At 43.1% G+C, this 23,047-nt stretch overlaps 1 protein-coding gene across 4 annotated transcripts in view; it reads right to left on the bottom strand.

The window, feature by feature from the left end:
* The window catches only part of BCAS3 (BCAS3 microtubule associated cell migration factor), a 1,098,472-nt gene that overhangs the window by 377,698 nt on the left and 697,727 nt on the right, over positions 1-23,047 (bottom strand). The window lies entirely within an intron of this gene.

The raw sequence follows: 23,047 nt of genomic DNA, 5'->3' as shown, positions 1-23,047 counted from the left end.
GGTACTTATGTATTATCTGGGCTCCCATGTTAAATGCACCCCATTTTTTCATACCCCTACTATCCAACTACGCATGGAGTTGATTTTATATAGTGTGGCGAGCGCAGCGAGCCACCGTGCCCGAAGCGTGGCGAGCGCAGCGAGCCCCGCGAGGGGACACGGTCTCATAAGAAAAACGGGAGCCCAGATATTACATAAGTACCGAAATTGCATACGTGACACTTACTTGAATTTTACAAGAAACATTTAACTGTCAAGAGTGAGATAAAAAATGTTCAGGTTATTAGTCTGTGAAAAGTTATAAATTCATTAGTCACTAATTATACTAAATGAAAAAATATTAAGGCCTTTCTACTTTCCCCTTCTCTTGACCTATAATAATAAATTAGATGACAAACACATCAAAGAGCCAGCAAGTGAAGAAAAGTGCAAAGCAAGAAGGGCACCTCCAGTTGGAACATTATCTTGCAGCCACTGACCTCTTATCAACTAGCCCACAGCTCCACAGACAGATGCTAGCAGAAGGAAAACAAGCTCATACATTTTTTCTTAGGCCCTGTACACACAGTGAGATATTGGCAAAGGGACAATTTTGACCAAGCAAATTTGAGAGAGATTTTGACTAGATGCACTGGAGCTTTTGACTAAGCGATTTTATATGATCTAGTCAAAATTGCTTTGCCTGCACAGTCAATCTATGCTAAGAAATTTATGCTAGACAATACTGACTAAGCAGGAGAAAAATAGAGAGATTTGGTTAACCTTCTAGGAGATTTTGAATACATGTAAATGAATCCGCATCCGCTCACCACGCTTCGGGCTCGGTGGCTCGCTGCGATCGCCACACTATATAAAATCAACTCCTATAACGTTAAAATCAACGTGGATAGTGGGGGTATGAAAGGGTCGGGAGGACACGTTCCGCCGCCGCTCGCCACGCTTCGGGGTGGCGTGGATAGTGGGAGGTGACTAAAACCTTATTGTATGTCATACAAGTGTATATCATATGGCATGGCATCGCAAGCGATCTACTGGGGCCAACAGAGCAGTGAATAAATGACATTAAAAAATTGCATTGCATCGCACGGCACTAAAATGGCCCATGCGATGCGATGCAATGCGATTTTGGTACGGAAAATAGCCCTGTACGCAAATAGAGTACTGGGCGCCCTGCTAGGAAACAAGTACCAATATATACATATGAAGTGCTGTGAGATCACAAAATAAGATGGGCACTTATCTTCCCAAGTAATCAGTAGGCTTGAATTTGATCCAAAACGGGAAGCCAGTGAAAGGCTTGCAAGAAAGGGAAGGTGAACTTAGGGGGAGATTCACTGGTATATGGTCATTAGGTTGACAGCACTAAGGTCGACATGCATTAGGCTGACATGGGCTAGATTAACAGTGACAGGGTTGACATGGGGTTTTTCACTGTTCTTTGAGCTGACATGTGTCGATGGGTGCTAGTTCTTGCTCTACCATCCACTAGGGTATGGTGGGAGACTAAAATAGTGTGCCGAGCACATCGAGCCATGTGAGGGGACATGGTGCACCGATACAATGTCCATATCGACATTCGGATAAAAAAGTGAAAAACTCCATGTCCACCTTTTGACTGTCAACCTAGCCTATATCGATCAAATGCTTGTGTTGACCTTGTGACATGTCGACATAAGCCCACTTCGACCCTCACATGTGTCGACCTTGGCTCATGTCTACCTTCAGTACTTATGTCGACCTTAGTGCTGTGGGCCCTATGACCCATACCTAATTCACTTTGGCTTGGCCAAACGCAAACTTGGTCCTCGAAGCAATGGTGCGGCTCTACACATGCGTATCGGCGAACATACACATTTGCAGGTCTGCTGTCCGAATGACTATCAGCGTCTTTGATGACTATCACAGACGCTGAGTCACAGAGAAGGTGGGCAGTGAGTGGAGAGGGGGCTGTCGCATTGGGAAACCCAGAGTTTCCTGGACGTGCCCACAAAACACTGGCATCCCCATGCAAATGCCGGTGGGTCTAAGCCTGCACCAGGCGAGTGTCTGACGTCACATGTCCTCAGTGCCGGCCCCGATCTTGGCCATTTATGAAGATAGAAGAAAGTGACTTTTAGTTGCGAATGCCTAAAAAAATCATTCAATGGTCAGCAAACATAGAATGATTTTGTAGGCCATACGCTCGCATGTAAATGGATGTGTGAACATACATATCCAATAACATGCGTATATTTGCGAGGGGGGCAGCATTGGTTTGGCCGGCAGTAGCAGAGAAAAACTGATGCTTAGTGAATAATATATATGTAATCGGGCATGAAAAATAAATTAATATATATTAAAAAGCAAACAGAGTATCTATATGTCCCGCTTGTTGTTCAAGCGGGAAGGGCGACCCGCGGCGAACCCTGACTGCCTTGGCCGTCTCTCCGGTGGATGAGACGGTGTTCATCTATATCGCCCAGCCGCGCCGCTGATTGCCTTGTATGTGCTCCCGCCAATTAAAACTGGGATGTTGAAATCACCTAAGGTAATGGAGAGAGGAAGTCGGGAAACAAAGTTGTCAAGGAATTTGTAAGAAATGCCCAGGTAACAGAAAATGAGAGATACTTGACTGTGGGGCCGAATGGAAGAAGCATACAGCATACAGAAGCATACAGAGAATATAATGGATGGTTCTGGGGGTAGGAGTAGCATAGGAAGGTCTATACATTTATATTTATTCTTTGGTGAACCATTGGATAAATATACCGTACTTATACTGATCATAAAGTCATGTAGAAAACCTCTAGTTTTTTAGTGGTTTATTTAATTTAATCATGAATTAAATCCTAGGAAAATGGACATCACAAAGACCCCGTACCACCTTGACTTTTAATGCTGGCATGAATTGTGTACAATATTTCTACTATCTGTTTTTAATTTTGCCCCATCAATGTCAAAACTAGAGGACAAAAGACCAATTTCTTTAATTATATAAACTTGTTTTGTTAACTTAAAATTTAAACAATAATATAACTCAAGGCACAATATAAACAAGATATTGTGATGGTAATTTAATGCCATTTAATCATATAAAGCTTACATTTTACTGTTCATTTTAATAAATAAAAAGGAGAAAAATGATGGTGGGTTTTATGTATCAGTGAGATCAATTGATTAGAAGAAAAGCATTTTCATTTGACATCTGGTAGCATTAATAATGTATAATGCACACAAATGATAACAGGAGGCAAGAAACTTACTGAAATGGAACTCAGTGGAATTGTACAGTATTTATATATAGAATTCTGCAGTAGTTTGACTATACTAATCATATATAAAGGCACTATGGATGTATCAAAACAAAATTATATTGGGGCTGTCAATGTCTCTAAAATGCTGTAAAAAAAAATCTTGTCTGAAGCCCACAAATTCGCACAAAGATGCACCCATCCCACTGGTGACAAAGTGGAGCTGAGTTCTAACCAGTGTGATCAGCTACGTGTATGTCCGATGGACACACAAGCTGATCACTGCATAAAAAAAAGAAACAAAAAAGTAAAAAGTAATCATCATCACCTATAGCCAGGACTGGCGATCGGTGAAGTAAAGTGATGCTGCAAAGCAGCATCTCACTTTACAGCACCAGAGGTCACTTGACTACACCGGATCTGATAATTGGCAGCCCTCCCAGAGAACTCACCACTGGGCCTTGGGTCTGGTAAGTATAATCACCGGCAGTTATGGGACATAGACATGGTGTGGGTGCTCGGGTAGTCGCGATGTGGTGGGGTGTCCAGTGCCATTGGCAGTGATGATGACAGTGGTAGTGAATTCACAGGGACAGTGCTTTCTAGCAAGCTTTGCCCCTGCATGTGATAATTGGTACATCCATGCAATGTAATACATTTTTTTACAATGCAAATTGGGGAGATGTTATCACATGTCACGTGCATCCTCAGATGCGCATTGTAATAACTCTGCCCCTGAAAGTGGGTTTAGTACTTTCAGGACCACCCCAAACAGGCAATACTACTTCTATTTGGAAATGCTCTTAGAATATGTAAATTTGCACTTTGCAAGTTCCATATCAGTAACAATGGTATTTATTTTTCTCAGTGGTGGTATTTAATGGACAAATTTATTTTGCACTTCTCCCTTCCTAGGCAGTGGAAGAACAGAAAATAATATGTTCGAAACATAAAAGTCTGGAAGGTAAAAGCAGCATTAAAACAGGAGTAGATATGTAAAGTAGATGAATGAAGACAAGGGCTTCCAGCATCAGGGGAGTTGTTTAAGAAGAAACAGTGTCTGTTTGTGGCCAGCGGTAATCCTTTCCATTCAATAGAGTTTGCAGCTTGCTGATTCATATGATTGCATGCTGGCGCCCTACTGCCGAGGCCCTCCACTGAAATTAAATCCACTCTCTTCAGTTATAAATTATAATGCTCTATAAACAACACTCCCACTGGGAAAAGCGAAAGAGAGAGAGAGAGAGAGAGGAAGGGAGGGGAAATGACTGCATTCTAAGTAGTGCAACACCAGTATCCAATCAGTACACAAACCCAGCAGCGTGAAAGGGGTATTGCTGTGCTTTCCAGCTCGGATGGAGTTAATGTCTTGCCACTATCCAGGTCTGAAATGCATGCATCTGACAGCACGCTGATGTAATTTATATGTTGTTTGATGTTAGAGTAGAGAAAGGGAAATGTGGATAGTAATGTGAGTCAAAAAGGAAGAGAACTTGGAAGCCAAGGAGCTTGCATGAAAGAGGAAAGCCAGGCAGCATTTTCCACAATGAGTTTAGAAATATATCAATGAGAACATCTTAGCTGACCCGAAGGAATAAGACTACGGTAGAGAAAGAAAAAAACAATTCTGGAATATCAGTTAAATCCTAATGGCTGAAACATTTATATAATTAGCTTGAACCCGTTTTATTGAAACATTTAAGGATTTTTAATACCTGGAACAATTAATTCATCAATCTTAAAAACAAAGACTTACGTGCATTTCAACTCTACCCATATTGCATACAACATCCCGCATATGCTGGCACTATGTACATTTATTCTTATTAAGTATTTATAATCCAAAGTCTTCCAAGACTTGTAAATGTAGTTCTGTAAAACAGTCAAATGTTACACCGTGGAAAGCCAGCCATGAAACATTAAGTTCTGACAAATATTGCTGTAGAAGTACAATTAAGTGTTGCTTTATGATCAATGGCATGTATTGGATGTCAGCGTCAGCCAGTACATTATGTCTGTTGTCTTCTGGGTAACACATGTGTGGACACTGGTTTTCGCTCAATGAGGGGGCTCGAAGGCCAAACTTTTATGGCTGCCTCAGCCTGGCCAGCCGCTTCATTAAAGAAACCAAACTGCACATCCAATCTGGTTACTTGGCATGTCTGATTTTGGCGGTCTCAGAAAAGAAATTACATCAAGGAAACATTAAAAGATAAATAGCACTAGATGCTCCAAGTCTGAGGTAATTTGAGAGAATAGGATGAGGGGGAAAAAAAGTGGTATAGGAAAGGGGGAGAGGCTTTCATTAATGAATGATTTAAGGTTTTAACTGGAGCTGTTTGGTTGACTAGCAAAATATAAAGTCCCCCGTGCAGGACAGGCTCTACGCATTTGTTCCTAAAGCTTATCAATATGGTTTTCATTTGCTGACCCTATAATAGTGCATGTGATCTGCACATAATGAGTGGAGAGATTGAGCTAAATTAAATAAAAGCAACATATCTTGTTTGGGTGTCTGTATGAGTTTAAAGCATATCTATGAGTAAGGCTTTGCATCTTGATTTACGGGGTCATTTTATTATGTTTGGATGAGCAGTGTATGAGAATGTTTTAAAAGCCATATAGACGTTGTTGACATGGTTGTAATATATGTGATTTACCAGGTGGATTGTCTGTCTCCTAACATTTTAAAGGCGTCTAGTACGGCAAAAAAATAAAAAATAAAAAAACACACACACAAAACCACATCTGAAATGCTTCCCAATAGACTTCTAAAAGGAAAACAGTCATAAATGTAAGAATGTGTTTTTTGCTTTAAAATATTGTGGCCCAGCTTGAAAAATATCATATGCAGCATGTTTAATGTTCTCGGATGCTGCAAAAATAACAATATAAAAAAAACACCAGCAGTGTTTTATTTAAAAAAAAAAAAAAGTTTCAGTGGATGAACATCATTAAATATATAACAATTTGCTTGTCCAAGCTGCACATACTGTACATTACATTTGATCTACAGTATATTTTATACATGACATAAAAAGTGATTTGCACTTTAATGTGTGGACTGTTCAGTCTATTAGAGAATGGGTGAATCAAGCTAAACAACAAGTAGTGTGCCCATTGTACTGGTGCCCATGCTTGGTGTGATTCTAGTTGATCACTATCACCAAACTTGTCACTGTACTGGGTGTGGATGGGTGGGAATTAACAGGTCACCAGTGTCTATTTCGACAGTCAACAGTATTTATTTGGACAACCACTATTGGTCAACAGGCAATAGGTCCACACTTGAAAAAGGTGGACATGGTCTAGATTCACATTGGCAAAAGGTCAACACACGCAATAGGTCGACATGGAAATGGTTAACACGCAAAAAGGTCAACATAAGTTTTCTTGTTTTATTTTTTTGTCTATGTCAACATTTGTTGACATGAACACTGTAAGCAATGCACTCCCCATGCTTCAGGCACAATGCCTTGCTGCACTCAAGTAAGAACAAGTCAGTTTAAAAAAACAAATCATGAAAAACTAGTGTCGACCTTTCCTTTGTCGACCATTAACATGTTGACCTGTTGTCCGTGTCGACCTTTTGCCAAATTCGACCTATACCATGTCAACCCTTTTCATGTATCGACCTATTGCCTTCGAAAAATAGTGGTATATAAGCCGTATACCATATGAACAATAACCAATCACTATGTACAATCAAATCCCACCCCTATGCACCCGAGTTCCCTGCGGCAATTATGTATTTTCTAGAATAGTGAAGAAAGGAAAATCTGAGAGTATATGGCGATGACATGTGTCAAATATTCACATTCAAAGTTTTCTTTTGTGATACATTTCTATCATGCTTGCATCCAGATGGTAACTTGAGCTGCTGTAAATCCACATGTACTTTGGACTTTTATGCTGCTTTCAGACCGCATAACTGGCTTTGACCCTGTATTTGGAAACGTTTCCAAAAACGGGTCTGCCAGATAAAACCCCTTTCACACCGCAGCACTTAAACGGTATATTACCGTTTAAGTGCCGATTTTTTGACACTGGCAGACCCGTTTTTGGAAACTTTCCAAATACAGGGTCAAAGCCAGTGCAGCCTTCAGCCCTCCCCTCCGTGCAGCTCCCCCCCCCCTCGCGTGTCGACCGAGAGCATGTCGACGCCCCCCCGCGCATGTCGACGCCCCCCGCGCATGTCGACGCCCCCCGCGCATGTCGACGCCCCCCCCACCCCACCCCGCGTGTCGGCGCCCCCCCCCGTGTCGACTTACCCCGTGCCGGTACCTCCGTTGTGGACTGCAGCTCAGTATGCTCGGAAAGCACTTATGAAAAAAGTGTCTTCCAGAAAATGGCTGCCCCATAGGAAACCCTGTTTAAAAAAACTGTCTTCCGTATAGGGGGCAGCCATTTTCTGAAAGACACTTTTTTCATAAGTGCTTTCCGAGCATACTGAGCTGCAGTGCCGGGAACCACAACGGAGATACCGGCACGGGGTAAGTCGACACGGGGGGGGCGCCGACACGCGGGGGGGGGGCGTCGACACGCGCGCGGGGGGTGTCGACACGCGCGGGGGGGGGCTCCAGTGCTGTGAATACTTAATGAGCGCTCATTAAGTATTCACTGTGCTGAATTTAGGACCCAGCTCATTGGCTGGGTCCTAAATACCGTTTCTGAGCCGATTTTTGCGCTAAAATACCGGTTCAGAAACGGGTAGGACCCTGCATTTTAACCGGTTAGAAAAAACGGCATTTTCTAACCGGTTAAGTGGGACTGGACCTTTCAGACCGCACACATTACCGTTTTAAAACGGTAAAAAAACGGCAATTTACCGTTTTAAAAGTGCGGTCTGAAAGGGGCATTAGATCAGCCATTTGGAATGCAGTGGCTTTATAGGAAGAGATGCAATCCAATTTAGTTTACTATCTATGTCGGTGTCAGAAAATAATAAATGATAAATATATACAGTATTTCACTACACATTGTACATACATTACCATTTTCATGTACACAAACACACTACTAAGAATACTTCTACCTTATCCCATTTATATTTGACTGACATCCCCCCCCTTTTAATCTATTTATTCCTCTTGAGACAATAATATAAAGAAAAGGGCCTGACTCAGAAGAACCATTGATATTCCAGAAGACCAGGCACGTGGCATGTGCAGGCACTTGGTGCGAGAGAGCGTGGCAAACTGCTTGTTCGCCATCCCGTTCGCACCTAGCAGTGCGGGCAGGGGGCCGCGGCGACAGGCTGCGCCCATGGGAATGCCCAGCGTGTGTGGGGGGGGAGTAGGTCAGCTGACATCCACTTCCCATAAAGGGCACTCATAGATCTGAGACACCAGAGAGGTGTCTTACATCTGCGTGCGCTGTAGAAATAATTTGATGGCCGGCGAACATCTAATTATTTCCTCCCCGCACGTAAGCTGTGAATGGATGTTTATGCAAAACATCCATTTGCACACGTGTGGGGAAACTTGTTGTGCGAGGGGGGGTGGGCAGCCATGCAGGCGGTGTTTGGTGCACTAGCAAAGCTAATTTCGCAGCTTTGCGAGTCAACCAGAATAAGGTCCTATGTGCCCTCTGGCCAGGCTGGGGTTGTCCGGGTACCGGGAACCCCCTTTCCCCCTGCATTTTCCTATGTCACTGCATGTGCAGACAGCTGGAAATAGAGTGATAACTGGTCAGGGGCAGTAAATGTGTGCCCAAAGGGTGGTACTGTATGCTTATTAGGGTGCACAAACTGATCTAACAGTGCTTAGCAAGCAGTATAATTAACCCTTTAAATGCAAACATTGCTGTGAGCGATCCTCAAAATATCCGTTAAAAACGCTAGCATCGCTCGTTCTTTTAGTATTAATACAAATACAGTAAAGTCAATTAACTGAAGCTTAGTTAAATATTGCACCCAAAAAAAGAACTGTCCCTGTGAACAAATATTTTGAGGATCTCTCACAGCAACGTTGGCACTCAAAGGGTTTATAAACCGGTTTGCTTGTCAATTTTCCCACCGATTTTGTCAAATTCCCTTGGCCCTCAAAGGGTTAAGGACACAACCACACAGGTATTCTAAATTGTCTGTATGAGAAATGAATGTTAACTTGTTCGCCGCTGTCTTCCAGCTCCCTGATTTTTACATATATTGCACAACTACCTTTGAAATATTGCAAAAGAAAAGTTTGTGTGTTAAGTGCTCTAAAATGTTTACATAATAGGGTTAGTGTAGCAACTTGGCTAATTTATGAGCAAGAGTACGCTGTACGAGAAGTGGGCTGATGAAGTATCAAACTTCTAAGTGCAGTTAAAAGATGTTACAGTACAAGATTTACTAGCACTTAAATACTGCCATTCAGCACAATAGAAAGCTGTCATCTATCAATCTCCAGGAATCTCTAGCCCATCAGTCAGGGAGGATACGCAGCAGAAAGCATTACCCAGTAGCACCAAAGACACTTGAGCAACCAATATTGAAAATAAAACTGCTCTTTAATGTGACTAAAATGCACTTTTAGAGTCCAGCTCCCATAAACATATCTAAAATATAACATCTTTCATATTGATAGTCTATACTCTCTTACGTCTGGCTCCCTAATAGTAGGCCTGCAAATTACCCAGTCTGAGAGCATATATGAGTCTCATGCTATGAGACTTTCAAGTCAACACAATATGACTTTTCCGCAACAATTTAAAAGGACAGAGAATGACACGTTTTCATATGCACACCTTTTGGCAGGTAGAGAGATATAAATAACACAGATCATATACTGTATATAGAAATAATAACAATTCAGCAATGAGAAACTTAAATGATTATTGTGACATTCCACCGGATCCTAGATAGAATAGTTGGCTAGATCTCAGGGGAACCCGCAGATTGGGAAAAAGTAACATTGTATATTTATGTTCACTTTAAGGAGATCTAGATTAATATTAGCTATCTTCTGTATACAGGGCCAGCTCTACCATTAGGCAGCTGTCTGGGGGCTCCAGAATGTTGGGGGTGCCGCTGAGTCTATCACAAAAGTAAGGTTGACTCTGAGAGAGGTATCCTTGTTGAACTTGATGCAAACAGGCAGGTGTTGAACATCTAAGACGCCACCTCCACACTTTCACCTGAGGTTCTGAAATATGGGTATTGGTGTGAGGGTGGTGTTGGAAGCAGTAAGCTAAAGTGTTTCCTAGGGTGGCGTAAAACCTTGCACCGGCCATGTATGTATATTACTTAATGTATCTACACATTGGGGTGTATTCAAGTGATTATGCCAGTGCATACTAAATTTGTGAGCACTTTAAGGACAAGAGGCCAGATTCACTAAGCCTCAAAAGTGATAAAATGGAGAGTGATAAACAACCAATCAGCTCCTGCCTGACATTTTTCAAACACAGTTTGTGACATGGCAGGTAGGAGCTGATTGGTTGGCTGTTTATCACTCTCCATTTTATCACTTTTTGAAGCTTAGTGCATCTGGCCCAAGGCAGGGTGCTGATACATGCCTCAACAGAATTCCGAGATCAAAATAACATAAATACAGTTTAGCAAACAGGCCATTGGTATTATGATAAAGCTGGAGTTAAACAGCGCTTAGATTTATTTATTTTATTTATTTACAGTTTCTTATATAGCGCAGCAGATTCCGTTGCACTTTACAAAACAGACTTGGGGGTTAAAGGGCCCTGCTGCAAGCTTACAATCTATAGATACAAACTAAAAATAAAAAACCCTAGTTTTGGCAAAGGTGTATGTAATTTATAGATTGAAAATAAGCTCCATTAAAACAACTCCTTCACATTAGCCACAGAGAACCACTATCGGTGTCATCAGGAATGAGTTATTCCTCTATCTAAGGTTGAGGATGGCAGAACTGTAGCAACAGCAAACATTCCTTGGCTTCATCTCTTCTCATGAAATTTCAGTCACTGGCAGAACATATTTCAATTATACAAATGGCATGTTGTGGAAACTTAAACTACTGAGTAGGTGTACAAGTGGTGGGTAGGTGTTTGTATCCTGCGGAAGTATGAAGGGGTGTTCTTCTTTAAGTAAACAAACACAAATCTGACGTGTTACTGTGTTCGACACTTTTTATATTATTACCTTTTGTCTCTCTCTACGATCCTGTTTAGGAAATTACGTGGATGCACCAGGTTCATTAATTTTACATGAATCAATCTGTCTACCAAATTTTGTCATTCTACTTAAAAAAAAAATCAATGTTCAATATATGCCTAATCTGTTTCAATAGATTCTTTAAAAAAAAAAAAGTACTTTTAATATGTGTAGAGGAGAAACATTTCTTGCTTTGTCTTTTTCAAAAATAACAAACTTAAAACTTAAAATCTATGGATGTCCGGCACTGCCACTTTCAAGCTTGCTCTATGGGTGCCTGTGTAGTAATGCATACAGGAAGAACATATATATATATATATATATATATATATATATATATATAAAAAAAACCTATTTCTATTATGAAAAAAGGAATCAAAAATAGGCTCATCATGAATAGACTTTTTCTATACTGCTAAGACAGCATTTAGCGAAAGACCCGCCAGCTTCCAGCGAACCGCACTTCCCAGCAGCATTAGTAAATGCTTATCCCACTGCAGTTCTTCTGTTTATTAGACAGTAGTAATTTTATTGGTGTTTCAGACATTAGCAACATCTTTGCAACTGCTGCTTCTTGTGGAATAACTAATTGTGAAAGATCAAAGAAGTTCAAGTAGCAAAGACGTGAAAAAAAAAAACTTGATAGTCACACTGCCGACAGCAATATTAGCAGCATTCATAAATCAGAACCATTATGGAGTTAAATAATAGCAATCTGCTGTCTGGAAGAGTACTGCAAATAGAGCAGCAGTCAGTTCAGTGACCAATCAATATGCAGCTATTAAACTCCCAGCCAATTACAGGATGATTGGCTAAGCAAACAAAGAGTTATTGGTTGTTTAGCTGGGCCTTGTCCCCTGTTTCTCATTCTGCTCCTACCCCCCTTTTTCCTGTTAGGCAAAACACATCTGCACACACCTGATACTCATCTGTGCCTGTGCCGCTGTACAGTCTTGTTAAATTGTTACCACCTTTTCCACAAGCCGTTTTGGCAATTAACCTCCCGGCCAAGCACTTCAAAGAAAACAACTGTTACGTTTAACCTCTCAAAGCCTTCGAAGGATTCCTTCGTGATTTCTTCCCCCTTCTGAACACTTTCATCCTGAACCAAAAATTTAAGACAGATAAGATTGTGCTTCATTTTGCCTGCTTTTTTAGTTGTTTTCTTAACTCTTTAACCTGTGACTTGTCTCAGCTGAGGACAAAAATATTACTTCATAATCCTAACCCTGTCCTCATAGACCCATCGGAGGATATTCTAGCAAGACGGTCACAGTAAAGAGAACTACAGTATTGAAATTTAAAGCAAACACAACATGAACACCACATTATTCTGAACAAGTAAGGGTTACTGAGAAGCTAGCTGTTCATATGTAAAGAATCAGAAGGCATCTTTAACGCTGCAAGAAGAGCATGTAAATGGTATGGTGCCTTTGTATTATACCATATAGATTTTAATTAGACCTAACTATTATAAATGAAGACAATGGGTTACAATGTCATATACAATATGTTTGGGCCATGTTACCACCATCTGGGAAAGCTTGAAAGTCAACTGTTTTGTGTGTGCAATGTGTAGCAAACATGAGGTCACTATTTTTGTAATACAGGTTTTCTAAATGAGCAAATCTGGTGAGCCCTCTTATCACTGGGATATGTCCACCAATACTGCAGACAGCAACTGCTATGGTATAAGCATTTGTTCATTAACGGAAACATAGCTTCTTCAGTGATCAGCCGTCTATATTTCTTAACGCCATAATTAATACCTCCGTAATTACAAAATCTGTGCCCTGTTAGTGCATATTACATTGGCAAAGGGTAAGGCATAGCTGCCTACCCTCCTGCATTCTGCAGGAGACTCCCTGAAATAGCAGCAATCTCCCTCATTAGTCTAGCAATCTCCCTCACTTCACCTAGCCCACATTACAGTGTCACATTTTTGGGTAAAAAAGGAATGAGAGATAGATACATTTACATTGAATCATCAGCACCATTTCCCAGCACTTTACCAAGTATAGTAGCTCTTACTGACTGCTTTGCTGCATTTGGATATAAGTAATTTTAAAAGATTCCTCTCCGATACATCATACATTCCTATCAGACACACCCACGCTTCTAGGTGCCACGTTCACAATCTCTTTTTACAATCTCTCCATTTATGGACCTAAACACGCCCTTTGGGTGGAGAAGGACACGCCCCCTGAATTACCAACTATAATTTCCCTGAAACTAATTTTCAAAAGTAGGCAAATATGGGGTAAGGTGAATGTCATTAGGCAGACAAGAGCGTGGTGTTTGGACAAGTCTGGCAGGGCACATTTTGTATTGTATTATGTTGGAAGGTGTGCGTTATGGGCCGCTACGTAGCACACATCTTCTTGTACTTATGGATGTGAGAAGAAACAGAGAGGGATGTGGGAAAGAAAGGTAAGGCTAATAAAGGCACCTAGCATGCTGCAGAGGAAGGGAGTTTGCAGTTTGAAGATGCCCATGTGCTATAAGTAATAACTGGTTTATATTATTATTGTATCTGTCTGTCCTGCTAGTCCTTGTAGTACCCCACGCCATTTTCTTCCCAATCATTTATTTTTACATTTTATTACAGATCCGTGCAGGTTTCTGACAGATCCGTGCAGGTTTCAGCCAAATATGCCTGGAAAATCAGTATTTGCCAGTTGTATTTTTCTTGCTGAATTACCAGCCAAATTCGGCAGAACTATTTAGGCCAGCACCCCTAGCACCATGTAGTGCAGCCCATCAGACATGGGTTGATAAATTGCATGCAATATATCTGATGCGAAATAAGCACTCAAGTACAGAATCTGTCATGCAGGACTCCGGGGAAGCTCCCGGGAAGTTCAAGGGAAATCTCATGCAATTTCAAGCATCAGATAAATTGCCTAGTGTATGGCCACCTTTACTCTTCAGTAACAAGTGAGATCACAATTGCTAATTTATGGATGGACGCTAAGAAAATGTCTTCTGAATAGCCATATCACACCTGTGTTTGGCCGTCCACTCCATGTTTTCACCCTCAAACACAGTCTTTCTTCACTCACTTTGCAACTCATTCTTTAGTGCAAGACAATCATAGGCAGGAATTAAACAGTCCTGATGGTGAGACTATAGACATTGCATTCACATCATACCAAAGGCAGCATACAGTTCAAGATGATAGTGTACACATCAGTCTGCAGCTACATTTAATGATTTTGGGGCGTATTTACTAAAAAGAGAGATTAACTTTCAATTTGCTGTGGCAGGGACAGCATATTTCCTCATGAGGGTAATATGGAAAGGGTGTGGTATAGGGTTCTGACAGTCGGAATCCCAACTGTCCGGACTCAGACAGCATGGCGAGCGCAACTCGCCACGCTGCGGGCAAGGTGGCTTGCTACGCTTGCCACCTATTCTATTCCCCCACGAGGGAGAATAGCCGGTGGCTGTCTGGAACCCGTTTGTTGGGGTTTTAACAGTCGGGATCCCAATGTCGGGTAAATGACTGTCGGGACACCGTCCGGCACCCATATGAAAAATCCAGTCCAGGTTTTAAAGCAGCAGGGAAATTAGATACAGTCAAGGTTTCCTAAACTGATGTGATCAAGGTTTGGCTGATTAATGTAATATTAAGTTGCTTTGGGGTGTCATTCCGGTTCATCCTCACCATTGCAAATTCACAACGGTGAGCGATGTTGATGGACTGAGCATGCGTATATTCACTTATGCATATGTGCAGCCCGTATGTGCGAGGGGATGCGGCGACTTGTGTAATAACCGACCCATTCGCACAGTGCAGTGACGTGGGTATCGTGGGTGGGCAGTTGACATCACTGGATGTCAGCTGCCCACCATCTTCCCATACGGGGACGCCACAGATCTAAGACACCTAAGAGTGGTCGGCGACCATTGAATGATTTCTGCCCTACACACAAGCTGCGAATAGATGTTCATGCAAAACATCCATTCGCATGTGTGTGGGTGAAATCTGCATGCGGGTGTCGGGCGTTTGTGCTGGCGGCGTTTAGATGACTAATTTCAAATTTCTAACTAACTGCGAATGACCTGATTGGAGTGTACCTTTACTGTGAAATCTGTGGAAAAGCCTGCGATGCTGTATGATTTACTTCCAAATCCACTTTGAGTCTTGGGATGCCAGTAATTGGTAGTAGTTGTGAACCATCCACAGCATTGCTCCTACTAGTCAGCATTAATGACCGCCAGCTAGTCAGCCCCCATACTTTACACATGCACAAATTCTTTAATCTGTGTATGTCCTATCCTGAACCATCAATGGTATAACCGAACAATGGGGTGGAATAATGGATCCTGGGTGCACAACCCTATTAGAGACTGTACACTGCAATGTTATGTTGCTCTCTCCTGTCCTCCGGTTCTGGTTTTTGAGCCAAGCTGCATTGAATTTAATAAATACAACATAGAAAAATCAGAGCACTAGTGCAACTTACCATCAATAGTGGCATACTATGCTACTGATGTCCATCAATGATTTTACCTATCAATGGTCAACCATTTTTTTTGACTGATTGGCCTGCAGGCCAATCAAAACATAGGGGTGGGGCTTTACAGTTGTCGGAGACAGAGCTATGCTCCCTGGGGGGAAAAAACTCTATTCATTTACGCTTGACATCGATGGAGGAAAAACATCAGGTTCTTTCCCATCAATGGCAAAACAATTCTACAAAACCATAAACCATCATTGATTTTGAATCATCGATGGTCGACGACCATCCCTAGAGCACTATGGCTCTATGCACAGTAGTATAGACCTCATTTTTTGTGATTGCACTTTCCTGCCATAGATGTTACCATTAAAATAGTTTGCTATATGTTCTATCAGAAATAAACTAACATTATCCATGAGAATCTGAAAATGAATAACCTGTCAAATTATTATTAATAATAATAATTATAATAATTAGCCAAAAGTAAAGCTAGAAATGTATCCACAGGAATTAAGGTAGATATGTCTTAAGGCTTAAATACAATGTTCAAATACAATAACAACATCCTTATTTGTAAACTTTTGTTTCTGACTATGAGCAAGGGTACGGTGCTTTGCTGCACAGTTCATTGAACCTGAGCTTGGATCAGTAAGATAGCTGGAAATGTCTCTCTCCGTCTGTTTTTCATCTGGAAAGACCATGTACTCAGCAGCGTGTGAAGAGTGCTGCTATTCTCCTTGCAGCGTCCCTCTGACTAGCCCCTCAATAGCCCCTACAGCGGGAAGCAGGAACTAGAGCAAATGCTTTTTGTGAATTAAGAGCTCTTGTGAGCATAAATTTGGTCAGGCTGCTCCTTACTGCAGGCCAAGCTCTGCCGCTGCCCCAGGATGTGAACTGTCACTTCCTATAGCTGGTGATGGCTTGCAGAACCATCAACAAAGGTGAAGACGGGAGAAAACAAGAAGGATTCAAGACTGGTGGAAATCATTTTACAAGGAAAATTTCAGTCATCACAGAGAGGAAGCCTTGGAAAACGCTGCCATTTCCTACTCGGAATGAAGAAAAAAATGAAATTACTGTTTGCTAGTCAAGCCAAAGTCGCATATTACCCCAGGGGTAGTTCTGATAATAGTAATCATTTGACAGCTGGGCTGAAGTTGCTATCTCAGTCTAACAGTTGTTACATCTATGTGAAAGGTATCTGATATATAAACATGCAGCAAAAAGCATAAAAATAAAAAATATTTCACACTGTATTTTTTCCATATTTTTCTCTGCAACAGTCTTTATAATAAAACCCCAAAGCCAATCTGGTTTACAACAGCTTGTCACTATGAGCCTGATTACGCCTCTATTTTTATATGAACGCTTCAGACACTGTGACATGATTATATGAGCTGATGTAGTCCAAACTTGGCTGTTTTTTAGCATTCACATGGAAGCAGAAATTGTTTTTTAATGGCTCTGATAAGGAGACCACCCCGAATACATAGTCAAGATTACACCCTGTCCGGGGCCCAAGATTTACAACCGTACACACACTATGCTATGTAGTGATTGAGTATAATGCATCACCTACATATGCACCATGTCTCCGCACAGGGGCTTATTAAGGGGCCAGATGTATGAAGCTTTAAAGAGTGATAAAGTGGAGAGTGATAAACAACCAGCCAGTTGACAGTGGGGTACATTGAAATGGGTTATGCACTGTGAGGGAAGTTTTTTTTGTAGATTCTGCATAATGGGGGTGGGGATTATCAGCACAGGGATGAATCTGCACAGAGGTAGGTATTATATATGGGTAATTTTTATGCACTGGGAGGGGTTATGGGGGTTTCTGCATGTGGGGGGTTATCCATACCTCCCAACCGTCCCGGATTCGGCGGGACATTCACGATTTACCGCCGATGTCCCGTCGTCCCGGTACTGCTAACCGCAGTCCCGGCTTCCCGAGACAGTTGGGAGATACTTGGCAAGCCCCCCCAGCTTGCCTAGAATAGACGCTGTGCGCATGCGCACAGCGTCTATTCAGCGACGACGAGCGGCGAAAACGGGGCGTGGCCGGATTTCGCGTCACCCCACGAGGCCACGCCCCCTTTTCGGGAGCGAGGTTGGGAGGTATGGGTTATCTGTGCAGGTGGGGCTGTTCTACACTGTAAGGTGGAAGGGGGTATTCTGCACATGGTGGATTCTGCACAAGGGGGATCACGGTAGATCACAGAACACAGGTAGATCATGGTAAATTAATGTACAAAAAGTAGATCCCAGGCCACAAAAGTCCAACTACCCCAACTCTAATTGTAGCATTAAAAGTTCCCTTTCCCTGGAAGGAAAGAGCTCAGGACAAACCAAGTAATCCAGTGTTTTTTCTCCACCAAGCTTAGTAGGCAATACTCATCTGAGGCAGCAAGAGCCCTCCTGGTATCTGCTAAACCTAGATTATCTGTCAGACCACCAATTGATGCAGTGTAACTCACCGGCAACACCAACTTGTACATTCATACGGCTACAGTCCAATGGTGGTATGCTGTATACCACTACAACCATTTGGCATTGTGCATGGTGAAAAATCAGTCTTCACTGCCGCTGCCTGACCATAAAATACATTATCTATGAAGCTTTCCGAATGCAGTTGGAACCCAGAGTTAACTAAGGACATATGATTTTTTTTTTACTAAAATCCATTCTACTCCTGATGTCTTATTATGTCTGTATATAGTGGTGTCAGTGTCCTTTCGGTGACAATAGCTGGGTGCTGCACTGTAACATTACATGCAGCACCTGGCACCTGTCACGGTGTAGGATCCAGCATTACATTGGTCTCTCTCCAGGACCCCAGGACTGACAACATGAGAGTTTCGGGCAATAAGTCCATGCCCTGTACTCACAATGCCTCTCCCCATTTTACATTGCAATACGTTTTTCGCGCACTGGGTATCACTGCAGTTGGGGACGCAGTATATGCAAAATGTTATGCATTTCTTAGCAATAGGAGATGCTAAAATGGGCAAACATAGCGGTCATCTCGTATGTCTAATCCAATGGTACTTAAACTCAGTCTTCAGTTCATGTTTTCCAGTTTACCTGTGGATTTGTAAGTTATTGATAGACAGTAAAATGTAAGCTGTGTGCGGTCCCAAGTAATACCCCTTTTCCACTTGCAGTCCCGGGTCATACCCGGGAATGTGTTCCCGGATGCTTCCCGGGACACTACCCGGGACAGCCCCATTCACACTGATCCCGGGAAATCCCGGGTGACTGCCTGTCACACCCCCTCCGGACACAGCTCCAGGCTCCTCAGCGGCACAGGTCGCTGCAGGGAGCTTTGGTTTTTCCGGTAATTATTGCGATATAATGGTGATATGAAGAGTGTCTTGGAAATAATAACACTGTAGAGATATTATGTAGAGAAGGTCAAGATCAAGAACCCCATTGACGTCTTCAAAGTCTCCACAAATAGCACATAGCATCTCCCTTCATTACTACCTCTAAATCTAGTGTTTAACAATGACTTGCTGGACCCGAACGTCAAACTATGGAAGGTGGCCTACAGAGACTTTCTCCATCCACTCAATACCCCCCAACCCCACCGTCTCTCACCTTGCTGAGCATTTGTGGAGACCAGAGAATTAGCAGTGGATCCAGTTTGGCTATTCATGTTGAGTCCTAACAGGAGCTTCGCAACACACATTCCAGCCAACTCCGTTCTCAAACCAGTGCATTCCCAGGCCACTATGCCCCATTGCAGCTTCATGGACTGCTCCAAGAGTAGTTCCACCGGGGAGGCGTCACGCTGAATGATGGGAGCACAGAGAGCACCGGGGCTTCCCTCGTAGCCTTCCGCGCCTGGTGAGTGACGGGCGCCGCCTGGGTCTCCGGCTGGCCAATGTGCAGAGCTGGTGCGAGGAGGAGCAGCTGGCGGCGGCATTGGCTGCTCAGAGGGATCAGCAGCAGCAGATTCTGGGGTAGCGTAAAAGTCCCACGGGACCATTCACACTGACCGTATCCCATGTTGATTCCGGGTCCTACCCAGGTCAGGACCTGACCTGGGTAGGACCCGGGTAGAGGATCAGGACCTGGGTAGAGATCCCAGAATGCTGAACAGGGGATATTCCTCCAAGACCCTTTCACACTGCACTAAATCCCAGGTTGATGCACATTCATGTGCAAAAACCCAGGATATTTTTGCAAGTGGAAAAGGGGTATAAGGTGGCCAATACCGGGAACAGGATCAGTGGGATCCTTGGATTTGGCACTAGAATCACCCAGATTTGAATCCAGGGATAGGAGCTTCCAATCCCTGGATTCAGGGATTAGCCTGAGCATGCGCAAATCGAATGCCAGGCAGTGCTGAACACCCACTTATACCCCTTTTACACCAAGGCAAAGACCCAGGTTCTAACGAGGTCAGCGTTGGTGTAAAAGGGGCCAATCCAGGTCCAGTTACACTGGAATCCTACCCAGGTCCTGACCAGGGTTGAACACTGCTTGGACCTGGGTCGTGGGTAGTGTAAATGGTCTCAACCCAGGTTGGGATATTCGGGTAGTGCTGAAAGTATACCAGAAGCGCAGGACACCCCACAGTATGCTGCAGCAGCAAAAGACAGCAGCCAGGAAGGATGCGGACAGTGCACACAGAAATCATAATTGGATGCAGTATAATTTATGTTCTTTTTTTGGGGTGGGGGGGGGGCTCACATGGGAGATTCGGTCTGCTGCTGCAGGGGAAGGGGGCTGGGGGAGCACATGGGTGATGCTGCACTTTTATACCACTATGCGTGCTTGAGCACTGAATATAACTTTTTTGTAAAAATATTTTACAAAATAAACAAACCAACATTTTTCAATGCTAACTTGTCATGTCTTATCGTTTTTATTTTAAATCATTGAGGGAAGGTTGGCTGGCAGTTTATCTGTCCTAAACTGGACATTTTTAATGTCATCATTAGGGAAAAGCAGGGCTGACCCAGGTTCAGTGTAAACGGCACAGACCTGGGTCCAACCAGTGCTGTGTAAATGGGGTATGAAGCTGGGTCCAACCCTGGAAACTCCTGTGTTCAAAAACTAGGGTCTGACCAGGGATTTTGGTGTAAAAGACACTGCGCTACTGCTCCAGACCCTGGCTGTGCAGCTCTGTGGAAGTGTGCAGCATCACCTGATGTCAGAGGTCACGCTGTGCAGCCCCCACTCACTGCACCGCCCATCTCCTGCCCGAAGCCCGAGTTTGAAAAAATTCCATGGGACTGGCATCCCTAGTCCTGAAGACCCTGGAAAATTGAAAAGCCAACGGTGCAATGCCTTTACTGAAATGAATGTTTCATCTAAGAGGTGAACTAGTGCTGTCATTGCCGTTTCAGCAGAGCACAAGTTGAAATATTTGCAGGTCACATGAATTAAATACATCTGAAAAGAAAAAATATTGTACAATATATTGACAACCAAGAGTAGGTGTAGCTTCACAGCTACTAAGAAGGTTGGGTTTAGGAAATGGGTATGGATCACAATGTCGACAGTCAGTAGGTCGACACAAGCAAAATGTCGACATGCACAAGGTCGACACAAGGTTTTCTAATTTTTTTGAGTCAATGTCGTTACCTGAGCATGTGGGCCCTCAGTTACTGTACTGCGTACCCATGCACAGCTTTCTTTGCTCGCCACGCTTCTGGCCACTTCACCATTCTCAATCGTAGTCCACGTGATTGGTAAGGTATAAGAGACTTAAAAAAAGAAAAAAAGACCCCCCCCCCCCCCCAGGAATTCTTATCTATCAGGGGCACTAGAATTACACCACTATCAACTGAACTGATTACCACAAACCTGTCCAGTCATGCAGGTGGCATGTTTGTACAGAAAGAGACCATGAGGAAATTCCCCTTGAACTTGCAGTGTAAGCAGGTGCCTTTAGTACAGGCATGTCCAACGTTGGCCCTCCAGATGTTTTGAAACTACACATCCCAGCATGCTTTGCAATAGTTTTAGCATTCTCTAATAGCAAAACTGTGGCAAAGCATGCTGGGATGTGTAGTTTCACAACATCTGGAGGGCCAACGTTGGACATGCCTGCTTTAGTGTATACAGTATATAAATTCTGTGTTTTTTTATGAGGGGTGGGTGGTTAAGGCAGTCTAACTCCGCAGAAGACCTGAGCATGCCCACTGGGGCTATGCCATTAGTTACTAACACAGGTTTGTCCATATTAAAAGGAGGCTTATTATACAGTACTTTGTCATTTTGGGTGCACTTGGTGACTGGTGCTTTCACAAAGCATTATATTTGGGACAAAAGTTTACAAAAATTTGATTTTGATTTACAGAGCCAATTGGGGGTATTCAATGCCATGGGCGAGCGGCGACAGCTAGCAGGCTTCCATACCTCCCAACATGACCCTCTCCAGGAGGGACACAATGCTCCGCTCCTGCACTTTTCTCTTAATTTATAATTGCCATCACCTGTGTTGAAACACCTTTCTTAGCAATTTACCTGTTCAACACAGGTGAGGGTAATTATACATTCAGAGGAAAGTCCAGGAGAAGAGCATTGTGTCCCTCCTGGAGAGGGTCATGTTGGGAGGTATGGGCTTCCTGCTCGCTGTCACCACTCACCCTGTCAGTATTCAACACACCCCCATCATACGCCAATTCCCCCTCGCTCCGTTTTTCGAGCGAGGGGGAATCGGCGTATGCGGCTCCAGAAGCAGCGAGACTCGCGGCTAAATACAGCGGGTTCGCTGCATTAGCCTCGGGTCTTGCTGTTCGGGGGAATCCTCGCCATCCTGTGACGGTGAGGATTTCCCCAGAACGTTGAATAGGGCGAGGGGCCGGTGATGGGGTTAAACAGCGAGGATCGCTGGTTTTCTGCAATCCTCGCTGTTTAACCCCCTCGCCGGCCGCATTGAATACTTGCCAATATCTTGTGTGAAAAACATCCGAAAGCAACTTGCTCCATCAGATCATCGGAAAGCTCCCAGCATGAGGAGATAAGAGGTGCTTATTATAGTGAGGGCAAGGTTGTATGTGACTGGGGTAGTGACATGGAATAGAGGTGAGCAATATTCACTAATTGACCAATGGTATGATTATCAAAGAGGCAAATATCTCCATTCTTGAGAAACCAGGTATTTTTACCACTTATTGCATTTCTCCCTATACATAAAAGGGGTTCATCTGGCACTAGCACTACTTACTCACCAGCAAAAAAATTAGATAGCAACAGCCTCCTAATCCAAGGGGATGCCTATT

The sequence above is a fragment of the Crinia signifera genome, chromosome 2 (assembly GCF_055691185.1).
Source record: "Crinia signifera chromosome 2, ASM5569118v1, whole genome shotgun sequence".
Lineage (NCBI taxonomy): Eukaryota > Metazoa > Chordata > Amphibia > Anura > Myobatrachidae > Crinia > Crinia signifera.
Note: the sequence above shows the minus strand (reverse complement) of the source record. Positions and strands in the feature narration are given on the sequence as shown.